This window comes from Pieris rapae, chromosome 13 (genome assembly GCF_905147795.1).
Source record: "Pieris rapae chromosome 13, ilPieRapa1.1, whole genome shotgun sequence".
In the NCBI taxonomy this organism is placed as follows: Eukaryota; Metazoa; Arthropoda; class Insecta; order Lepidoptera; family Pieridae; genus Pieris; species Pieris rapae.
In genome coordinates this window covers 977,480-997,005 of record NC_059521.1, presented here as the reverse complement: position 1 = coordinate 997,005, position 19,526 = coordinate 977,480, and the positions used below count along the sequence as shown (strand labels likewise).

The 19,526-nt window shown below is 31.7% G+C and overlaps 1 non-coding gene across 1 annotated transcript; it reads left to right on the top strand.

Moving 5' to 3' along the window:
• The first annotated feature begins 16,707 nt into the window (after nt 1–16,707).
• LOC123689678 lies at nt 16,708–16,826 on the top strand. The gene has a single exon (XR_006750590.1). It is a non-coding gene; the product is annotated as a 5S ribosomal RNA (ribosomal RNA).
• The last annotated feature ends 2,700 nt before the right edge of the window (nt 16,827–19,526 follow it).

The following is a 19,526-nucleotide window of genomic DNA, read 5'->3' as shown; positions in this document are numbered from 1 at the left end:
CAAAATAACTTTATCCATATAGGTAAAAAAGTACACTTATGAACGTCAAAAAAGACGTTAAATTAATTGTCAATTTACATTAACCAATTAATTAAGAACTGGCAAGAATCATTCCGTCTTTTTTTTTCATCGCTAAGTTTTGAGTCATACAACTTATTTGAACTGGAGAAAATCATTATTTAATTAGGATCATTTTAAATATTCGTAAAAATTATATGAATGGAAATTAAATTAAAAGAAATCCTTTATTTGCTAAGATAGTGGTACAATTAGATACAATTATTATAAAAATCCGCACAATCCGCCATATATAAATTGGCATGAAAATGTCATTAATTTTATTATTTATTTATCCCTATGTTTAAGGGAGAAAAATAAATAAATTATTAAATTATGTCACATAATAGAAGCATTTACTTAATGTCGTAATAATAGGAAAGTTAAGTTAATTAACTTAAAAATCTATTGATATATTTACGTTTAACGAGGGATTTGAATTGTAACAGTTATGCAAATACAGTGTATTAACAGTCCTGCGGTATATAAAATAAATATATTTGAATTAATACGATTTGTCCGCTGACTTCACACTGGCCATCCATCATAGCGGTACATAGATGGGCTGATACCCACCGGCACTGCCGTATCTGAAGAACAGTTTCATGATCCACAGATAGGAATGAAGGAATGAATGCTGTACATTTCATAGAACGGCCTATCATTTATCTTAATTATTATTATTACTTTTGCAGGAAACCAGGATCTCAAACGATATTTATTTTTTAAATGTCTATATGTTCTTTACTATATATTTAAAATATCTCTGGGGTAGAGACATTCGTGCGTCGTTTTTGTTAATATTATTTTCTACGTGTTAAACAGAAATCTTAAACAGAGTTGTAGAAACAAAAACTTAGTCCTAATAGGCTAACTACTAAACCACAGAGTCGATTTTGAAGTACATTAAGTAGATAATAATTGGCCTAATGATTTCTAGAAAAAACGTGTATCGATGACAAAATTTAAAAAAAAAATCATATGAAACTCGGTTTATAACACTCAGTGACATTGGCGTGTTTGTAGTTGAATTTTATATGATTCATTTAATCTAAAAATAATGCACTTCGTTCCACATTGCCTGCCTGTTTTATTGTATTTAAGAAAAAGCGAAATATTATCAGATTAACCAAATGTATACGTAAATGCAAAACCTTTCAACTTTAATCACTAAACACGAGAGCCAAACAATTTAACTAACAGTTAAACTGCAGTTAACAATAACCAATTGGCATTTGTGACCTGTTAAATTGTTATTTCAAAACGCGACGTACCGTACGATTTATTGCTTTATTTATTACGTCAAATTCTTTGGCATAGAGTTTTGACGCTTAATGATATTGTATTAAAGGTGATTATCACATGTGAAATTTCATATGTGGGATGTATGGAAAGTAAGTAGGCGTTAACAGCCGTGTAGGATTCGCTTTACCGCGCTGATTGTATCAAAATATTAGATAAACTTAATGAGGTAGTGTTGCAGTGTAATTTAGATACCAATGATATAAACTTTATGTTTTCTGCATTCTAGAACTCATACTTAATTATATTCAATCAGCATTTTTGTGCAATTATTAAAAATAATTTATCAGCATATAAATAAGAATAAAATATGTTTATTATGGAATATAAGATACAGGTATCACTTTTTTCACTTCATTAAATTTGAACTGGTAGACAGCTATTATTTAATATATTTATTAAAAGACTGAGATAAAAGAGCCTCTGGGATATTAGAAAGAAAAGTATCCCTTTTCCCAAAAAATAATTACTAACTTCATATAGTCTAGTACGGGGAAATTGCAGCCTGCGTTTATTCCGAGTATTAACAATGTTATGTTCTATTCTAGTAGTTTGCCTCCTGTTAAAGAAAAACAAATATTCTTGTTATTCCATTTAGCTCAGCTATATATATTATATATATATATATACCCCAACAGAATTGAAATATAAATGCTATCGTATGTTCTTGCCGTTGGTGCCGCCTGGAAGGTAATTCACGGTAAAGTTAAGGAAATCACCGGTAAAATATTTAAAAAAATTACGACTTAAGGCACAGTTGTGGAACGGTGGACGTTGAGGTGATACGGGTGGAATTCCGTATTCTGCCTCGACGTCCGATGATGAAACTCAGCTGCAGGTATTAATGCGCACAACTTTAACTAAAATTTACTTTATACTTACAAAATCCTTTTCAGATGAAGTCATATAAAACAAAGTAACGAAAACAAGTAATGTAACGGATCAAGACAGTTCAGAAAAGGTAAGACAAATATGTTTTTCCATCTAACCATTTAACTAGGTACTTATTACGTTGGCTACATTTTAGTTGAGTGGATCAATAGCTTTTATGTGAAATGTAGGAGACACTTACGAAGCACAGAACAACTCTCTATGCAACCTCACTGATTGCTCACGTGGGTAGTGTCAACAAACATTATAGCACATGAGCTAGGCACACATTATTCATTCTGTATTTATACCAAAGTACCTTTACTCTGACATAATATTTATTTATTTATTAATACTTTGTTGAATACAGGAATATATAAATTTAACATAAATACATGAAAAGAAGGGCGACTTATCGCTTTTAAGTGATCTCTTCCCGGCAACCACTGTAAAAAAATACATATGACAGTTATTTAGGCAAAAACAATGGAACAATACTAAGTAATCAAAATATATGTAAACAGTGATCAGGGCGATTATTAAGAAAAGGATAGGTACATGTAAAAGAAAGAGCACATGAATCACAATAATTTTAGATCAGTTTTACATCAGTGTGAATATTATGACTATACCTTAATATAAAGAAGTAAGTATTAGCGAAGTGCAGAATTCTAGTTACTATATATACGCATATATAGTAACTAGAATTCTGCACTTCGCTAGGTAGGTGACGTAGGACGGTAGGAAAATACTATGTACATAATAACAATAATTGATTACTAAAGTTTTTCAATATTAATGTTACATAATCTTTACAACATCCAACTTTTAACACTTATTTGAAAAAAAGCTTCGTCCTACAAATTTTCCAAGCAGTATTTTCTAATCATTATAAATTCCCAAAAAGCGTTTAACTATTCTGAATTATCTGTGGTAGATTTACACAGAACGATTGCAAAGCATTAAAAGTGAAGTTTGGGTTAATTGGCAGCTAAAAACGATTGTTCACCACGAGTTTACACTTACACAAATAAATTCCTTTGTATATTCTTATAAATAAAATAAACATTTAATTCTTACATGCAAACATTGATTTAATCTCTTAGACTAGAGGTATTTGTACACAACGGTTCGTCTCAAGCGCTTGCGCAACGCGGGCTCGCCTCGCGGAAATGTTTACGGTGGCAACGGTACCACTCTGACCACACACATTTCATCTCGATGCATGTAACTACTTACAGAATGAGTAATGCACATTCAAACTAAGTGCTACGGTGAATTGACTGGCGTGGGCTTGGTAGGTCGACGAGCGGTGAGCTAAGCGATAAAGCGGGGTTTGTTCCGTATATTTTCCGTGAGAGTCTATTAAATCAAATGAAATCAAAAATAATTTTCTTTCATGTAGGTAACACAATGTACACTTATATACGTCAAAAAAAATATACATTGAATGCTTCTAATTTTACATTTACTGCCAGTTCTCAAATCAAGGGCGTAGAACGAAAGAGAAGAACTGGCAATAAACTCTCCGCCAGTCTTTTTAAACGCCAAGATTTTATTACAGACTCACTGGTAGATAGATAACTATTTAAAACAGTAATTATAGTATTAAAATGTTGCCACATTAACTTGGTTGGCAAGTTTTATTTAAACTTTCCACGTACCTGAGTGCGTAAACAAAAGACAATATTATTAGTATATTATGTATAAATAACTTTATTTATCATTACAAAAAAAATATTTACATGAGAAACTTAATTATAATAATATGTATATATACTAGCGAGATACACGTCACTATTAGCAGTCTTAATTTTTCCTCTTTAGTCACTGTAATATGCTTCTTTAATGCCTTTTTGAATTTGTCAAACGCAACAATATTGGGAATTTTAGATGGTAATTGATTTAATAATTGCATTATTAACCATTGGATTTTTAAGAAAATGAACCTAGGTCGTGCTTAAACGCCGCCTGAGCTTTATTTAAGTATTCTTTCTATGCGCGCTTCTTCTCATACTTCTAATTGACAAAGGTCTTTCGAAATACCCTAAACGGGCGCGGTCTCATTAGAAGAACAATAATGATGAATGCCTAAGGTGTGCCCACTTCGTATATTTCCCAAGAGAGTCGGTTGACCGTCTATTATTTCTGGTGTATTTTCAAATATTTATCGTCACTTAACGAATTGTTTGTGATACAACTAATGTTAGTAGTGTAATGTAGTAAGGGGTTTTATATATGCCGTCGTTAAATTTGTTAGCTTGAGGTTGTTTCCGGATGGAAAGTTGATTTTAATAAAACAATCATTACTATACATTTCTATGTAGGCTGTTAAATTTTAGGTGAATCCATCCCCTTTGATTTTTTTAACCAGAAAGTAAATAGGCGTAAAAATCTAGGTGTAATTGTGGCAATCTTAATAAATCGTCGTGTGGGACAGGATTTTTTTCGGCTCATCCTTTCACCGTTCCAAAGCTAAAAAAAATATTTTCTCTCCCAGAATTTACATGACATAGTCTCCTATGGATATGACTCCAAACTGTGAAGGTAAACGTTTAATCAATAAAGTTAAATTAATATATTAACGAATTGAGAAGAGGGAAGTAGTTAAACGTTAATGGATTGAGAATTTGAGAGAGTTGACATAAATTAAATTTAAGTTGAGTTAAATTTTTTTATAAGTTTACTTTTTAAGTTTAAATATTTTTTAAGTACTACAAAAGTTAACATGAAAATAAGTGAATATATTTGTAATGATATTTAAACTAGAATAGAATCCCCCAGATATCAAGTGGAGTACATATTATCAAGATTTCTAGAAAGCATTTTACGTAACCATGACAACGCAACCCCCGCGTCCTGCGAGATCGAAGCTATGATACGTGATAAATGTACGTGTTATCGTTTCTACTTCTTGAAAATCATTGTGTAAAGTCATTGAATTAAATAGTTTTACTTCTAGGAAGGAGGCAAACATAAGCCGACTTAAAATTAGAGTCGTGATGTATCTCGTTTTGTTTAGGTAAAAAAAAGTGGTCATAGTTATGCTTATCTAGTTGTAATGATTATATGGTTAAGGGAATGAATAGAAATCGGACTAGTCCCTTCTCTGTCTGTAATATTGTGTTTACTATGTGATGGAAAGGGGCAGATAGATTTGGTTAGTAACAAATTACTTTTTAGAAGTATTAAAATTACGTTCCTCTATAGCAGTTCGCTTAAACCTGACTAAAAGAGCTGGCTGCTGGGGTCTTTCCACTGCGTTCTTTTGGTATTCTTGATTTTAAGTTAAACTAAGACTTATTCGAAAGAAAGAATACACATTATAATACACAATAACAAGATATATTTAGGTAAAATAAAGTGCACTAGCCCCGACAATAGGATTCCCTGTGTTGTCGGTAGCTAGTACTCATCATCTTCCGTGTTAACTGTACTTGACAATAATTTCTATATAGCACAATTTATAATTAAACAATTTTTGCACAATAAGAAAATTTTCTGTATCAACATAGGACAGGTTGACAAAGTCAAAATTTATTTATTCATATAGGTAACATAATGTATTAATATACATAATACATAATACATTCATATAATACTGTAAAAAACATCTTGTCAGTGTCAGTAAATGTAAAATAAGTTTCATTTAATATTTCTTTTTTTTTGACGTTCATAAGTGTACATTAGGTAGAGGTACAAAGGTAGAGTAGAAATTTCCAAAAAATATTTTAATAATGTCATGATGTAATGGTAAAATAACAAGAATTGACGATGATGATATGATTTACTATGTAAAATTTTTTTTAAGACAAACTTGCACGCCATTATTTATATGAGGCAAAATATGCGAAGTTTAGATTGTACCACGAGGATATTATTATCTTATTTTGACAAAAAATAATGATAAAATAATAAAAATAAAATAAATTTTTTAATGTTTATAAAAATAGGATAAGTCATAAAAATATAATTTTAACAAATAAAAAAACGTTTTAATGGTGAACTTAAATTATACTTTTATGATATTTTTCGAAATTAAATACTACGTTTTATTATCAGACGATGCAAAATTTATTCCACATTCCTTTTATTATATCCATCACCGCTCGATGGAACCCGTGGATATATTTCCGAACCGATTCAACCTAGTCCTTCAAGATACCAAGTGCCGGTAACGCACTCGCAAGCCTACTTGCAGTGTAAGTGTCTATCGTATGTGATGCTAGCAAAGGATTTCCCAATCGATATATAAGTATTGCAGTACAGTGAGAAAATGCTAGTACAAAGGACCACACTGCCACAGGGACAGATATTCGGACCATATATTTTTAATTATAATTATTATTACTATGTCCCTTAAGAATATTGTAAATATTCTATATTTGTATGTTATTTCCATTTATAGAAATGAATTAATCGATTTTTATTATTGTGATTTATATAAATGGATATTGTGACAAAAAAAATAAATACACATGAAGTAAACACTATATTATTATATATCTGTACAACCCTAGCCTGTTGTTGACTAGCGACAATTTTTGCGTTCAAACATCGCCACAAAGCATTTCATGCGGCGTTTTTGATCCCAGATAGCGGCTCCTGTGATCTCGGAATAGGGTTGACACTTGACACTTTCAATAAATTCACATGATTTCTACTTGTGCGTGTTTGATTGTAAATTCCTTTCATTACTGAGATTACTGATTACTAAAGATTGGACAAGTTTTAATTAAAATTATTTTTTAAGGGAATTACTGTTTTGAAAGGTAAGAAAAAAGGTTTGTTGTCTGCACTCCAAAAAAGATTTTTTTATTAACCGACATTTGAGTTACATATTTTATTTTATAAACGGTTCAAATATAAGTCTTTCTACGAACTTTGAATTATTTCCCTTTGTACACATAGTACAGTGAAGAAATTCAATTCAATACTAATTCATTTATTCATATAAGTAACACAATGTAAACTTATGAACGTCAAAAAATAAATATACATTGAATGCTTCTAATTTTACATTTACTGCCAGTTCTCAAATCAAGGGCGTAGAACGGAAGAGAAGAACTGGCAATAAACTCTGCCATCATTCAAGGTACACTGCAACAGGGACCAAACTTTTTAAAGTTATTTTAAATTTCTACTAATCAATTTTCAATTATTATTATTACTATGTAGGTTAAGAATATTGTAGTGAGTTTTTGTTTACTAAATTAATATTTATGTTAATAAATTATTTAAATATACCAAGACGGTCGTCAGTACTGTGAAACTGAATAATAATTGCGTAAAACCACTTGTATACTATTAAATATAAAGTATTTCCGAACCAATTGTGAATTGGACTTAGGGCCCTTCAAGAAAGGAGCGAACCATTTCATAAAAGGCCGGCAACTCACTTGCGAGCCTTTTGGCAATGTGTATGTAAGCATTATTTAACATTTAGCCTTCTGTCCGTTTGCCTCGTATTACATTAAAAAAAATCTTTGTTTTTTAAAATAATCAAGTGACAACCCTAGTCGACCGTAACACTATTTGTACATACATATGTTAATGGATGTATAATGTTGTATGCATAGTTCTGAGTAGTGCCAAAAACATAAAATAACGGTCGCGGTCATTGTCCTTACGAATAGCGCCTTTGTTGACAATTAAAAAGGTTAATGACCCCTGAATTAATTATCTGAAGTGTTTCTCTGTTTTTAAATGTTGTGAATATTGGACACAGAGTGCAATCGTGTTGTATGTACAACAAATTATAAATGATTTGAAAACAAATTGTGACTTTCACCACTATAATACTGGAAAGAGAACTAATTCAAGCGTTCGACCAACCAGGCTCCAGAATAAACCACTTATCTACTTATTATAAACGAAAATTATCATTAAATTCAAAAAATCAACTCCCGTCAAACGTACATTAATCAATAAAGCGTTTTACAAAGTTGACGATAATTTAACGGATCCAATTTTTTGCTCCAGCTTAAACGTAATTTATAACTCAAAACTTGGTGATTATAATTGAAAAGGAGTGGAAAAGGAGTGGCGGAGAGTTTTTTTCGCCTAGTAACTAACTGGTAGTAAATTTAAATTTAAAATCAACGGTAACTGATAATTCTAACTTTATCCACGACGAAGGGATGGTACAGCCATGCCGCTTTTTTGTTTGACTTGGAGAGATTACTACTTTAGCTAGAACAAAGTGGTAACAGGTACTTCTTGGCCTAAGATGTCTTCATCTCTTTTGAGACATTTTTTTAAATAATAGGCCTGACATACGCTGTTCAATTAGGCTGGTTTCACCACGTTGTCATCCTTCACCATACGAGTTTTACAAAAATCCATTTGGGCAGTGCAGTGATTCAATCTCGTAGCTGAGAGGGGCACGGCCAAGCCACTAGGCTGATACTGCTTATAATCAAAAGCCAATTGTTAAGTTTTATCAAAACGTCGACGATCAAATCTGATATTGAACCCTATAATTACATTCGCCCCATTTAAACCGCAAAGGAAAAAGGTAATCACCATCGATATAGTTGATAAATTTTATAATTGAGACCTCTCGCGTTCAATCAATTGAATTTATTGGGCCAATAACAATATACGTAAAAGGTTTGATCAATTGTATAATGAATTGCATGTTTGGCGCATATAATGTCATATATGTCGTCGATTCGAATTAATAAGGTCGAATTAAATTTAGTTTTCAAACTATATATAAGAGCAGTGTAGGACTAGTGGCTTCAGCGTGCGACTCTCATACCTGAGGTCGTAGGTTCGATCCCCGGCTGTGCACCTATGGACTTTCGTTCTAAGTGCGCACACATTTGCTGGAACGGTGAAGCAAAACATCGTGAGGAAACCGACATCTCTTAGACCCAAAAAGCCAACGAAGTGTGTCAGGCACTGGAGGCTGATCAGCTACTTGCCTATTAGATTTAAAAATGATCATGAAACAGATTCAGAAATCTGAGGCCAAGACCTAAAGAGGTTTTAGCGCCACTGATTTTTTTTTTCAAACTATATCGTTGTAACCTATCCTCTTTCTTAGGTAAGGATAATTATATTAATTGTTGCATACTAATAATGTAAACATATCGTACAAAAAATCTAAGAGAAACGGTGCTGTGGTTGGTGCCAAATATTTATTTGTGTCGTTTAATGTGTATGTGTAAGTAAGTTTTGCAGTCACTTTTTCCAGTAAAAGATTTGCGAATATTTTGCAAGCAATCTTTCCATAGTCAAAGTCAGAGTCGTATAAATACATATTAAATGCTTCTTATTTAATATTTACTACCAGTTCTTAAATCAAGGGCGTAGAATGGAAGAGAAGATGTCAATAAACTCTCCGCCACCCCTTTTAATCGCCAAGTTTTTTATTTTATTATGTTTGCAAGACTGCAACCATTACATCATGTTCCACATGACTACTTAAGTAATTAATAATACTAAAATAATGACATAGTGAAACTATTTCTCCTTATAAATATGAACTGAACACCGTAAATCGAGTCGGAAAAATAAAATTGAGCCTTTATCCATAAAGTTATCTTAGCAACAACTATTTAAATATATGTATTTTATTTCGCCTTAAATAATTACCAATCTTATCAAAGATACAATAAGAAAGTCATAAGTTTAAAATATGTATAAAGACGTAGCTAAACATATAAATTCCAATAAGACAAGCTGCAAGCAAGTACCCTATCCCACTATCGCATCGATTGTAACTCGGGGGTATGAAAATTCGAACGGTAACCGAGATTGCAGTAAATAACCTCAATTTGTTCGAAGTAAACTTCATAAAGACGTAATTTGTCTACGTCCGATAGGATGTATTGAGATCCATATCTCATTTCATTGTATCGATTATACGATTGTATCTTCGATTAAGACTGCAGATTAAAGCTCGCGTATCGCAGCTCTATCACAATATAAAGGGAATTAAATGTAGATACTTTTAGATACAAAAACAGCAGTGTAGACCACAGCTGGCTTCAGCGTGCGATCCTCATTCTTGAGGTCGTAGAATTTTCTTTCCATGTGCACATTTAACATTTGCTCGAACGATGAAGGAAAACTTCGTGAGGAAACCGACTTGCCTTAGACCCAAAAAGTCGACGGCGTGTGTCAGGAATAGGAGGCTGATCACCTACTTGCCTATTAGATTTAAATGATCATGAAACAGATTCAAAAATCTGAGGCCAAGACCTAAAGAGTTTGTAGCGCCACTGTTTTTAATTTATTAAAGTCTAATGCAAATTGCGCTGTCCTTAGTTCACTTGACACAGGTTAGCGTCATCGTACAAATCATTTCCAAATTCCGACTATTATGTATTATTTGTTTCATCATCGCTATTAAAGTAACAGACGGGCCCAGGTCATTGATTGTAAATAGATTAGCTGTTTATTTAAAGGCCAATCCACGTACCTACAATACAAACGTTAATAAAATACTGATATAACATTCTGAATATATTTGATAAACAATGTATTTCAATCACGAATTGACTATTCTGACGGCGCAATGCATATTTTATTAATGAGCCTTTATGGCAAATACCCTTTTGTTTTATATTTTAAATGATACAAAGGGTGAACTACTTCTTTAGACCGAGGCGATTGCTTCCATTGTGAATAATTAATAGACATTTCGCTGGTTGGCAGCCCGTCCCGTGTTAAAGCAAAGACAACAGAATGTTTTTTTAACAGTTTATTGACAATCCACAGCTTATGCTATTGAGATAATATTTACAATTTTTAAATTAAAAAATATAGCCAATATGCTTGACATATACGAAGAGACATATAATTAATTAAATTATATACATACCAAGACAATTTACTTATGTGTGTGAGTCTGCAATTTTAATCATATACTATGTGTCTGACACCAGTATCTTCAGACTAATCAATCTGCGATATATCCTTTTTTGTTTCAAAAAATAAATTCAAATAATCTTTGAATAAATCATTTTAATTCAATATAAACTTTTTACTGATAAACAAAGTTAAATGCCGTAAACCAAATTATTATACAAAGTTATACAAAGCTGTGGTAGACGATTTAAATAGAAGATCAAAGTGAGATAAATTGACTAAAAAGTGTTATATTATTCGTGTTACGAAATACATAGTTCCACTTCAAAGAACGTTAGACAGTTATTTGGATAAATTTATAGGTTGATGATAGCTGACAGTTATAACGAGGTTAAAATTAATAGTTAAATTAACGGCTTACATTTTCTAATAGTTCTCAAATCAAGGGGGTAATATAGACTAGAAGAACTGTCAAAAACTGATACTATTTTCCCAATACTAACTTAACATTATATTATCGTAATATCAGAATTCGTTTCTGTATGAAAACCGATTATTTTTCTTGAGAAATCTTTTTCGTTAAACGTCTAATCAGAATCAAAGTTAAAGGGTTTATATTTTAGTCGTTTTTATTTAGCTTTTGTGATTTTACAAGGGAACTGAGATGGGTTTGATGCGTCCATGCGATCCATACATGTAGCATCCATACCAAATTCTTTCCAATCCTCCAAGGAATCGAAGACATTCCTTTTTTAACATAGCTTTTACACATTTAAAGAGAACACTTTTTTACCGGTTTGAAGCTATGTATTATTGTAATCCATCCTAAAACTAGTAAAACCTTCATCTTTTAGTCAATACCAACTCCGGGGAAATAAATACAGATAAAACAACTTTTTCTACAGCTGTGATACTTTTTTGACATTTAACACCTTTTGTCTTCAATCACAGTGACCACGCACGCTGTAAAGCACGCGAAACGTCGCGTCGGTTAAATTTAAAATTGTTTAAATAATGATAAGTTTAAATACAATAATACATAACTTCAATTCGTTAAAAAAGTGTTTTTCTTTAAAACGAAAACAATAAGAAATAACTCATTTTATCGATATTATTGTAATCAACCAAACCCTGCAAGCTTTCTAATTAAAACATCCTCAGTATTCCACGTCAAGAACAGACCAGATAAAGATCAATTTCAAAGTAAATTGAAATATTCAGATTTCTAGAAATTACTAAGAACCGAGGAAACATATGTCGATCTGTGTTTAGATTCTAGATATTGCAGACTTTATAGCAGAAAGATGGTCTTAAATAGATGAAAGATATGATAGTTGTTTAACCAGTATTATCAGGTCGTGAGCGCCTCACCTCTGTTTAACTTGGCTTATTAAATGTATTTGTATAGGCTATGTAATTAATAGGAACAGTATAGCGATGTATGAAACCTTGGTTCTATAGATATATGTTACTGTATTGTTTCGTCTCTTTCTGTCAAATTATTATTACGATGGGATAAAAAGAGACACCAGGAGTTAAATTAGATACCGTTATGAATTCTGTATTAGTTTTCAAAAATAAATAACGTATTATTAAAGGAATACAAATATATTATTTTTCGTGAATCATTGCATACGATATATTGATATTGGAATATGTTTACTTATATACAATATTATATTTTAAATCTATCATCAGGAAACAACAATTATTCTAATTTGTATATATTGTATTTTCTTATAGAACGGAAGGCAATTGTTAAGTGATATCGTCGCCCATAGACACTCTTACTGTCTGAGGCCTAGGGAAACCGTTGTCAGCATTTTAAGAAATGGTACACTCTTTTCTTAAAGGACTGGGAAGATAGATGTTTGGAACATTTCGGTGGGATATATGTTCCTTTCCAAAAATTTGATGCAAACTGGGAAACTGAACATCGTTCGATTTGTCAACGCCAAGTAGGTACTGGAATCGCTGTGGTTTTAAGTCTCTTAGATTTTTTTAAACCATAATTTTGATCTTCAAGTCAACTATATGCGATTTTGCGTGCTAATGTAAATTAATATAAAAGTAATAACGCTAGTAGCGCTGAGACTATTAATATTAATTATATTTATTTCATCTTAGACAAAGATTTTTTTATTTATGGATGATGTGATAGTCGTATTAAGTTTAAGAACCAACCTTTAATAATAATAAAAATATATTTGCAAGAATTTAGTACAAAAATGTTATGGTAGTACATTTGAAAAATCGCATATTCCACACAATCGCAAGCAAATATATCATAAAAGGAATTCTACATACATATGATAAATTTATGTCAGTTCTTATAAAAAAATATCACACAGTTAAAATAAATCATCACGTCATCAAATGAATATTAACTGTAATGTTGCACGCAAATAATCATTAACGAAATAATAATGTTTTTCCAGAAGTAGTATTAAGTCGTAAAAATACTCTAATAGGAAGATATTTTAATGTTTCTGATAAATTTTCACTTTTGTTTGAAACATACAAAAGGTAAAAAATGGCCAAACAATTGAAACAAATAAATATGGATGAACTTTAACTGGTTTAAATAAAAAGGTGTTAATACAAACGAGGCATAACATCAATGTCTTCATAAATAGGAACTGTCGTTTGGCACGCGCCCAAATGATTCAGTATTCGTTATTAAACAATACTGACGCATTGTTTACCGAGTGTATGATTCAACAAGTTGTTTTCGATTTTACATAACACGGGTAATCCTTGAATTTATGATGCCAATGACCTGTACCGAATACTAACTATGGGTAATAATAATACTTCATTTGCAAGAACATGGTACGAAAATGTTTTGGTGGTACATTCTAAAGTTACTTTAGTACAATCTAATATTCTGCCACATATAATACTATACATAGGATGTAGAATTTAACATAGAAGTTACTCAGTCAGTTAGTTATTCAGGTAGTTAGTCTTGAATCACTCTATCTATTAAAAAAAGACCGCATCAAGTTGCCGTTGCGTAGTTTATAAGATTTAAGCATACAAAGGGACATAGGGACAGAGAAAGCGACTTTGTTTTATACTATGTAGTGATTGAAATAATTCCGTTTCTGTTTGACAGTTTTAACAATTAAGTCAACAAGTGAGTCACTGTCTTCAAATTCTCAAATCGAGGCGGTATAATGAATAAGAACTGGCAAAATCTGTCAGTCCTATTCCCAATACTGAGGTTTACTGATTTAGGGTACTTCAAGAAAAGAGCGTACCAATTTTCAAAAGGCCGGCAACGCAGTCGCACATCAGGTGAGCCTGACCGTTTGTCCATCTATAAATACAGTATTTCGGAAAGGAAATCTAGATCATAAATAATACGTCTAATTCGTTATATGTCAGATTATGCAAATAATATATCATATACTAAATTTATTTTAATTCGATTAAAAACATAAATGCAAATACAATGCGGGGATTCTTTATCGATATAAAAGCCAAACATATCGTATATAAAAATTTACGGTTTTGCATAAAATACCGTATATTTATCGTCTACCATATTCAGTATTACGATTATTGACCTATCGAAAAGCTTAATAATCGTAAAAATACACTTTCTTATGCCTTATTTATGCGTATTAAGTTTTTTTTAAATCAGGACCAATGTTAAACCACGAGTAACGATTACTACATAATAGTTTAAAATTAAATTTATATAATGTTACTGTTTTATCTTAGAAGCTACAGCAAAAATGTTGCTTGCATAAAAATTCTGGAAAATTATAAGTGCGAACAGTGTAGAATAACACTGAAATCTTTCAATTTAAGATTAAAGACGTTTACGGGTGACCAGCACATATTAGTTAATACTCGCAAATCCTAGATTTGACATCTTTTTTTTTATCAGTCAGGAGGCAAGAAACAGGGTCACTATACAGGATTAAACTTAAGTGTTTAACTTTGTTCCTCTGAAACCGTTGCCCGTGGACACTCGCATCACCAGGGGATTTGCCAGTTCTTTTCCGGCACTTTCTCTTGAAGCGTTTTGGGCGCTCTTCTCTTGAAGGCCCCTTTTTCAACAGTTCGGAATCATATAACTACTGTACTGTTTAAAAAATAGATTTTAAAATAAAATAAAATCCCTTTAATATCCTATTTCCTCCTATGCAGTATAGGAAATTCCACTCACTGAAGTATTTCCGAACCAATTCGACTAAGGGTCCTTCAAGAAAAGAGCGTACCAATATTTAGAAGGCCGGCAACGCACTTGCGATGCCTCTGGCATTGAGAGTGTCCTTGGGCGGCGGAATCACTTAACCGCCGGCAAACCTTTTAGCAATAAAACTGATGTGGGTTCACTAAAGGTTTTATTATTATTGCAGAGTCCCACGATCGGCTATATCAGTTGTGCAATAAACCCAGAGATGTCGCTAATAAACGCTAAAATGTCCAGCTGTCGTTTTAGGCCTGTGCTGTCACAATTTAAAATTACAGTAGATAAAAAAATGCAAATACCGTAAAATGCAATACTACCAACAATAACAAAGAGATCAAACTTTTAAAATTAATACAATTTCTTTTAGTTTTCTATTTATGTGTTGTTCTATTTATATGTGTGTAATGTAGATTAAGAATATTGTTTTTTTAATACTTTATACATATTAGTATTATGAAATACATATTTAGTTTTATTAAGAATTTATTGTTACTTGGAGCAGCTATTGATCAGGTCAATCTTCCATCGTATTGTCTCCTTTAGAGCCGTAGAATTTTCCGTTCGCGTCGATCATTCATTCTCTATTATAATCAACTATTTCTTTATTTTTCATTTCAAAGAGCGCGGGATTTATAACTTAAAACCTACTGTAATTTTCATACCGTTAACTGTATTATAATTGTCTGTAGTTTTGAAGCCCTGTATTAATGATATTTATATGGCACGACACTTAAATTAATAGTGAACAAATGGTTTGCTTTGATCACGATTGAAATCTTATTATATTTTATGTACACTAATAGACGTAGTAAATGATCAGCCTGAGGCGATGGTTTTAGGTAAGTCATAGGATTTGAAATGTTAAACCAATTACTGCGTTCATCGTTATAGTGACTAGCGAGAGACTGCATAGCTTATTAGGGTAAAGTGATAATACCATAATAATAATAATAATAGACGTTTAAATCAAATACTTTTACATTTAAACACGTTTCTATTTAAAGCTTTCTTTAGGCAGGTTTCGGTGTGGTCTTTTTTGGTGAAGCCAGCGCGGAGCCTGTAGCAAATTCTATATGCCCTTTCAAGTTTAGGGTATTAAATAAACAAATAAATATTTTTGGATCGGCAAATACAGAAATTGTAACACTTCCTATTAGAATTATTTAAGCAAATGATGATCTATATTCTTCTTCTAAATCGTTAAGTGTTAAGTGACTCTTGGGTTCAAGTGCACAGGTACTAATTAAAGATTTCAGTTGCGGCCTGGTAGATAGTACCGGTGACCACAGAGCTGGTGCTTTCCTCGCTCCCACAGGGATCAAACTTTGTAAATTTGCTTGATTGGAACGAAGTTTCTTATCGCGTTGCATTGGGGCTAGAAAAAATTAAGACCAAAAGTTGTAACGACACTTCCTATAGTTGTTCTATCTTATATTTTCGCTTTAGCTATCGCCAACGTCCATACCACGTTGAATACACCGGTTCTCGTCCGATCACCGAAGTTAAGCAACGTCGGGCGAGGTCAGTACTTGGATGGGTGACCGCCTGGGAACACCTCGTGATGTTGGCTTTTTTTCCTTTTAGAAATGAATTATTTTTTTAATCTCATATTAGTATTGTTTATCTTTCGAGAGATCAAACGTACACCAGAATCCCTGTACAATAAATGCGGGGTAGGGACCCCGTACTGTATTTTGCAAGAAAACAAGGAAGTTTTCTTGCAAAACACAGTTACATCGTCAACTACCTTTAAAAAAATTATCATTATAATAAAAAAAAAATATTTAACACACACATATAGACCTACAGTACCTACAATATTCTTTACCTACTTAGTAATAATAATAAAACAATAAATAAAAATATTGAGTGCAAGAAGTGCATAACCAGAAGTTATATAAAAAATCTGTAGAACCTTAATCTATAGAAAATAAAAAAACAATATTAATAACTAACTAAAACTAAAAAGCTAATCTTACAGATTCAAGAATAGCAAATAGTGAATTACATTATTTAGAACCAACTAACTAAAAATTAACACTTCGTCTGGTGCACGTCAAACCATTTCCATATTTCCACCAATGCTTTGTAAACTGACAGTCGTTTGAGGTCTTGTTTGACGGTTTCTAATTAGTATATCATTAACACATTGATCAATACGCCATTGTTATCTGCAAGTTGCGTGTTAATTATCGATACTTTGACTGAAGCCTATCTGTCTGACAAGAATTAATATAATTACAATGGAGATAGAATGTTTAGGTAATAGTTAAATTTAGGTTTATATTGTGGAGTTGATTCTTTATGATAATTATAGTTTGTTTTATTATAACATGTTTTTCTTAATCCATACTTGTTTACTCTGGTATTGATTTCATTTTAATTGTTTCGTAAGAGGACTATAGTTATAGTTTAGAGAACTTTTATTAGTTTTTTTATTTCGTCACTTACAAATACAGTTGAACATTTTTTTAATCATTTTCATAATATATGTATGTTATTATTCTGGTTTGAGCGGATCTAGTAGTTTTAATATGCGACATCCCTGGGGTATGAGGTTCGATCTCGTTTTTGCCTACCTATTGACTTTTTGTCTATGGGCGCATTTCAAGCTCCTACGATGAAAGAAAACAGCGTGAAATATAATACCCAGACCCAAAAGGTTGTAGCGCCATTAGTAAACATACCAATATAACAATATGTTCATATTTATGTTATATTCTTATCTTGTGTTACTTTTAAGATATCTTAAGTCTTCAATGGCTAATGTGAGTTATGCCTGGGCCTTTTTACACCAATCATTGGGTTGGTAGGCATACATAAAAAAATGGGGCAAATCTTTAACAAACTCGAAACAATCATTATTTTGCTAGTCTATAGAGAAAGAGAACCGATTTGAGATATGAGGTCGCTGGAATAGTAATATTTCCTGTTATATTAACAATACTATTACGTCATAATACGTATAGTTCGAGAGTAATCTTGACAAACTAAAAACAATAAAATTATAACTTTTTAAAAAGAGTACCGAGAGTTTTTTACGCCGGCTTTTTCTCTCGGCCTACACCCTCTGTCTTCTTTGCCGATGAGTAGGGATGCCTACAGGTTCAAATTTAATGACGTGGAATAAGTGATACTTTGATGATCTTATGTTTCAAAATAAACGTATTATTTGTAAATTATTACGAAATAAGAATTACATTCGCATTATGGCCACAAACTTTACAACCAAACTCATGGCCTTTATACTATGGAGACATCAGGAAAGTAATGACAAAACAAGACACAAAATGACACAGCCTGTATCTACAATAATTGAGAATCGTGTTGGATCGAATGGAAAATAATGGTTGGAACAAGAAGTAGCGGCAAATAGTAGGAACCCGGGTACTAACCGATAATTTCAATCCAATTCACGCTTAGAAATGATTTCTTCCATTGCATGTATGTAATGAGGTATTTACAACGGTAATACGCAGCCATATTCTAGTATGTATCGTACGACGACGATTTTGGTAACATTATATTTATGATTTTAATTCGGCTTTAGGAGAATTGTCTATGTCTATGTAACGCATTTAATGTTATAATAACATGTTATACAAAAAGTTTATTGTATAATTTTAAAATTTAAAGAATACAATTTTGTTGTATTTTTTTAATAGTAGTTAAAAACAACATTGGTTACTTTATAATGCTGTTATATTATTTGTTTCGGATTTTTATGCTTAAACATAATATATTATACAAAACCGTAATTGTTAAATTTTATTATATGACTTAAACATAACGTTTGTTAATTTAGCATTGCTATTGTGAAAATACTGTAACAATGTCATAAAATGTATTATTTGAGTAAATTTTTAACAGTGTAATACGTTTACTATATCGATAATTATAGAATATATAAATAATAATATAAGAAGTATGAAATTTTAAATTCTTACTCGGTTAGGAATCAAAACATTAAGTAGAAGTCAAAAATGTTTGTAACAAAGCAACATAATATTTCAATTACAGATCGTCAAATTCTATTTGCAGTTTATGGCCCGCCATTTGCAAGCTTAAAGATGTTCCGAGCTTTATTGCTTAATTAAACTTAAAACACCTAGGTGTGACTCCTATCAAGAAACAGATGGTGCATTTACATAAACAGGTTGTGCTAAGAATATCGCTTACACAATAAACATGCAATTGCCTCGTCTTGTAGTTTCTAGCATATTCCAACGTGGACACCAGAAAAGTTGGGAATCGCGAAGTTTGGAGTGAA